This window comes from Pinus tabuliformis, chromosome 9, assembly GCF_031772625.1.
Source record: "Pinus tabuliformis cultivar Carrire ecotype Pingquan chromosome 9, CPIR1, whole genome shotgun sequence".
Taxonomy (NCBI): domain Eukaryota; kingdom Viridiplantae; phylum Streptophyta; class Pinopsida; order Pinales; family Pinaceae; genus Pinus; species Pinus tabuliformis.
In genome coordinates, this window is record NC_142307.1 from 1,547,422,536 (window position 1) to 1,547,428,657 (window position 6,122).

At 39.3% G+C, this 6,122-nt stretch overlaps 1 non-coding gene across 1 annotated transcript; it reads left to right on the forward strand.

Annotated features, from left to right (window-relative positions):
• Positions 1–3,359: 3,359 nt before the first annotated feature.
• TRNAC-GCA (transfer RNA cysteine (anticodon GCA)) lies at positions 3,360–3,430 on the forward strand. Its single transcript has one exon. It is a non-coding gene; the product is annotated as a tRNA-Cys (tRNA).
• Positions 3,431–6,122: the final 2,692 nt, after the last annotated feature.

Genomic DNA, 6,122 nt, shown 5'->3' on the forward strand with positions numbered 1-6,122 from the left:
AAAGGAAGAATACTAGAATAGCTGTCTCTGTTTGTTGCTAAGGCACTGTCACACCTTAGGTGGATAGGATCGTCCTGCATAGGCATTTTTCCCCACAAAAAATTGGCCACTCCACTGGGGAGATCTGTTTAGTCATTTTATTTGTGTTTCTATCATTGTTTGTTTCATAGACTCGACAGCAACAATCGAACTGCATCTGTTATTCCCGGATGCAAAGTAGACAGTTGCTGCTTTGATCCAGTCACTGGACTTGTCTATGATCTGAACAATGGACTCACAAATGATTTGATGATCCTTTGTGATAGATCTTAGTACTCCCTCAAAGCATCCCTTTGATTGCACCTTGCTTGTTGCTTTGATTTGGCCCGAAACAGTGAATTAAATAGCAATCTATGACCCAGAACCCAGTGAGAAACGAGAGTTTCTCCTTCAGCGCAGACCCAGTGAAGGGATTCTGCATTTCAACGCAGGTCCCGTGAAGGCTACCTGCGCTGAATGTCAAAACCCTTGTGTTGAAATTGCGCTGAACCAGTTTTCCCTTGTGCAGCTGGGGTTCTCTGCTCTGTTTTGCCCTGTTTTGATCTCTGATTTTTGCAGCCTGTAACCAGCATAGGTACCAGTCTGATAACTCCTTTTCTCTGCTTGAATTCTGCCTCCTTTTGTACAAAAAGACTGTGAGTGTTTTTATGTGTTTGTGGCGTCATTCGCAGTTTTCCTTTGCATGAGTGATAATCATCCTGTAGCCCTTGATTCAGATCTGTTGATTGTGATCTTAGGAGAGAGTTCATTGGCTGTTTACAGTTGATTATACATTTGCTTTTTCTTATTGGTTTGAGTTTGTCTCTTTTAAGTGTCGAAACAAGTGTTCATTTCGAAAATCATTAAGTGTTGTAATCTCTTCTACCCTCTCTGATTTCGAAAAAGTAAACTTGTTTGTATTTGTCATTTAAAAGAAAATTCAAAGTTGTACAAAAAGCTTTCTTTGTAGGCATCAATACTAAGGAAGCGGAAAACAAACACCTGCATTGTGCATTTGCATTTTGATAGTTTGCATGTTTGATTTAGGAAAAGTGCATTAGAGTGTGCTGATTGCTCTTTGAGAAAAGATGGTGTCTTTCTTTTCCCTTAGTAGCTAGGATTTTCAAAGTTGAAAAGATATAAAGCTTGCTTATCATCTTTAGACTGCATTTAGGAATTGTATCATACATCTCGTGGTGAACCTTGAAAGGAAAAATTCTAAAAAGATCAACCTAAAATAAATTGAATGAACTTAACAACGATTTGAAACATAACGCACAACATAGAGGTCTAGGCTAGAGACATGTTCCGGTGTCGTAAAGCCTGGTGACTGTCGATCTCGTGGATGGTGGGTGATTCCTCCTGAGGGATGATAGCGCCAGTACGGATTGTGCTCCCACGTACCATCGCGTATATATTGGGAGACCCCTATAGGCATAAAACCTTTATCCTTAGGAAGCCATGTCGGCCGCCCTACTGATCGCAATGCACTGAACACAGCATTCAGGAAGATCGACCGCCCGTACCCTAAAAAGTATTCTGCGGTTTTGCGAAACGTTTGGCACACCCTCTGCCTAGAACTCTAGAGCAGTTTCTTTTGGCCTTTTTCAGACTCTATAACGGAAAAAGTCCATCTGAGCATTTGTCACTTCGGGCTCGTTAAAACATCGAAGGAGACTAGAGTCATCTTTTGCTTTTTCTCGACTCTTTAAAATTGAAAAAGTAGGTTGTTTCTAAGCGTCGTTAAAATTTATTTTAAACGGAATAATCATCACCATTCCCTCGTTGATCTTCAAAGTTAGTCTCTTTTCATCGTAAGTTCTTGTAGAATTGCTAGAAAATCTTTTGGATAGACTAGATATGTCTGAACAACCATCGACATCCAGGACTGTGTCATCCGACACAGCAGCGGCAGAGCCTCCTGCTGCTACCCCAACGATGTTCGATGGTATACCATCTGTCCCGGCAAGTTATCAACAACAAGTCGGAGTCCCATCAGGGACTGCTTCGACGACATGGTTAGTTCCTATTTCTTCATCCGGATTATCATCTGGTATTTCTTATGTTGAAACTCAACAAATTGATCCAATGTGTCTTCAAAGGCCAATCTGCCCTTTAAGTACTGGATTGCCACCATATGGAGGGCAGTATGCCTTTTCATTGTCCCCTCCCGGAGAACAACCATATGGGAGTTTACAACAAAGTTCAGGTCAAACTGGAATTACATCAAGCGGTTGGGTACCAATATTGCCTCAGCAACCAAGGGTTGTATATTCAATGCAACCAGTCCACCCTGTGTCGAATATTCCCACTATACCTGCTATGGTTACTGCGTCGCAAGTACAAGCGCTACCTGTTGTATGTCAACCCCATCAGCTTCGGGTTTCAATACAACAACCTCTTGTCTCAACGACTCAATCACAACCTCAGGTTAGTGCCTCCTTATCTAGAACGACTCAGGATCAAACAAGTACTATGACTCCTCATCTTGGTCAATCATCCAGTATTGGTCAACAGCAAATGGTTCAACAACCAGAGCTGGTTCAAACTCAACAACGCCCATTCCAGCAATCATATCAAGGACCTTAGCAACAAGTCTTTGTAAGTAATGGGCATTCGCATTTCCAAAGCGGTAATCAACAACCATATTATAATGGTTATGCCCATCAACCTTGTCAAAGTTGCCAGCATCAAATACATTATGCTGGTATGCAAAGACCCACTGCTCAGGCGATTCCATCTTATCCTGGGTATGCTTTGCCTAACCTGAATCAAGAGTGGCCCTCTTTATCTATATCCTCAATTTTTGGAAAATTATGAAGTTCTTCCATCAAGCCCTGATCGATAAAACGACAAAATCCTTCAAATTGTATCTTACCAAATTCAGGGATTGTAAACGCTCCCTCATTTTCATCTAATCGCATTGGAAGTTTCCCATCTGTAGAAAAATCTATTAAATTATTCCCGATTGATCTATATGGATCAATCCGACAAAAAAGATTCGGATGTATATTCAGTCTTCACTATATCCCATGAAATTCTACCCGTATCCAGATATACTTCCAATAAAAAAAAAAAAGGATAAGGAAGAGGTACTTTGATACTTTCTTCCAACCACGTGAAATGGAGCTATGAACGAATGAATCAAACCATTCTTAAATGTTAATCTCACTTAGAAAATTTCCTAATGAAAATAGTCAGATCGAAAGAAAGATGGAGAACAAATTAGATCCATTTCCTTTATGGTTGACTTTAGCATACATCTCATACTATACTTAAAGGACGAAAGAATGACTTGAAAGGACAAAAGATTCGATCTGTCCATGGGATTCCCATATCTCGGCGACATAGCCAAGTGGTAAGGCAGAGGACTGCAAATCCTCCATCCCCAGTTCGAATCCGGGTGTCGCCTTGTTGAGGTAAGTAAATGGAAGGAAAAGTCTGTATTTCCATTACAGAACCTCTGGAGACATATTGGTACATATTACCAATATAGATAGTGAGTTACATACATTTGATCCCGATTCCGTCGTGAATGTACGACCCTCGAGTTAGTTATAGTAACTTGTTGGTCAATGAACAAATGGATTTATTGATCTCTCATATCAGCTCGAACGTCAGTAACGTTCAGAATGCAAAGGTGGACCATTCATTTCAACTTCAACTTTGCACTATGGTTAATAGTTCCCTTATCATCTCGATGATGAAATCATTATTTTTTAGAGAACATGATCCGTATGGATATAGTCGGTATAACTTGGGCTGCTTTAATGGTAGTTTTTACATTTTCCCTTTCACTCGTAGTATGGGGGAGAAGTGGGCTATAATGGTAATTCTTAAGAATCAATTATTGCGTTCCTTCCATATCATGCATGGTAATATATTCTGTTCCATAAGGATCCAGTAATATTGAATCTTCGTTCCAAATTGAAACACTCTACATGGAATTATTTCCTCTTTAGGCCATGCAGATACTTTCTCCGATCTACCACATAAATATTTCTGATAAAATGTGTCTCTGTCCCAATTTCCTTATCAGAAATAGGAAGTTTAGCACCTAGGTGGAAAGGCATTGGTCAGTTTGTTCCGTTCCAAGAGAATTCTTTCTATGATCGAATCCGAATCAGGAAGGGCTCCGTGAGATCCGGACAATGGGACAATATTTTCATATATTCAATAATTGGACTATATGACTTTAGTCCTCCTTTTCATAGTGTGAAAATGCATCCATTTCCCTTGCATCCATTTCGATGGTAAAACTATTGGAGTGAAAGAAGGGATCTAAGGAAGGAGAGAGGCCAGATCAATAACAAGTCAATACCTTGTATGCTAAAAAACTTTTGAGGTCTATTCGTGGTGATAAACATAAATTACAAGGACTAAGATGGTCCAAAAGGCATATCGATCATGATCGAATTTGTGAGCTTACTTGGGTCATGAGCATTTAACTAGAATAATAAAATGACCAATGATGGATGATCAGAGACATTATTAGTTCCTATTTTTCCAATTCGTCTTCCATCACGGGAAAAAATAAGTGATATATACTTCCTCCAGTTATTGTTCGAGCCGGATGATAAAAATTGGCATGTCCGGTTCTTTCGGGGGATAGATCCATAAAGATCTACTTATCCCAATAACAAAGAAACCTGACCTAAATGATCCTGCATTAAGGGCTAAATTAGCTAAAGGTATGGGACATAATTATTATGGAGAGCCCGCTTGGCCCAATGATCTTTCATATATTTTTCCAGTAGTAATTTTAGGTACTATTGCATGTATAATAGGTTTAGCGGTTCTAGAACCATCAATGATTGGTGAACCAGCAAATCCATTTGCAACTCCTTTGGAGATATTGCCCGAATGGTATTTTTTCCCTGTATTCCAAATACTTCGTACAGTACCTAACAAATTATTAGGTGTCCTTTTAATGGGCTCAGTACCCGCGGGATCATTGACGGTGCCTTTTCTAGAGAATGTGAATCAATTTCAGAATCCATTTCATCGTCTAGTAGCTACAACAGTATCCCTGATCGGTACTGTAGTAGCCCTTTGGTTAGGTATTGGGGCAGCGTTGCCTATTGATGAATCTTTAACTTTAGGTCTTTTCCAATCCAATTTGATCCAACTGTCGAATATAAAAATATTTCAATTTTTTTATTCATATATCTAGGGAGTAGTTGCTTTAAGACAAATTATATCTCCCTAGATATACCCATCTTGTCAGATATTTCTTTCGAATATTCCACGAAAGAGAGATATGTCAAAGATTCTCAAGACTCTCCAAAAGAACTTGGGTAAAGGAAATGAAGAGATGAAATGAAACCAACCATTTTATGAACCCGAAACTAATTCTTGGGTGGATCAATTGCAAAAAGTTTTTGTAGAACTTCCAATACCTGTTCGATAGATTCCTTCCCGAAGAGTTTAATTCTCATTAGATCTTCTCGACTGTAATTTAAGAGGTCCAATAATGTATGTATATTGGCTCTTCTGAGGGAGTTATAGGTTTTGGGGGGTAACTCTAATTGGTCAATGAAAATAAGTTGAAATGCTATTTTTTCTTTCATTTCCCCCGTATCAGTCAATACGTGCGAAAGGGGGAAGGGAAGCATATTAGACCCTTTTTTATTGTTCATTCCATCGATGTTCTGTTCCTCTCCATGCAGGAAGGGAATAAATAAGTCGAACAAATTTCGAGAAGCTTCGTAAAGTGCCTCCCTAGGAGTTAACCCCCCATTCGTCCATATTTCCAGGAAAAGGACTTCTCGTATTTCATTTCCGCTCCCATAGGAATGAATACTATAATTTGCATCGCGAACAGGCATAAAAACAACATCTATAGGAAAAATTCCGTCCTGATTATTATTTGGACTATGTATAATATATCCGCGATTTTTTTCAATTTGTAATCTGATATCAGAAGTAATTGATTTATTGTAGCAACTCTAGAATTACCAGATCTAAACCGGCTGACGAATGATCCGATTGCTTATGCCCCTTGGTGGCCAGCGATTCCGCATAAACCTCCGTCAGATATTCCTAAATTTAATGGAAATCCGGGTGAAGATCCATCGAATGATGTGATGACATTTCATCTGTGG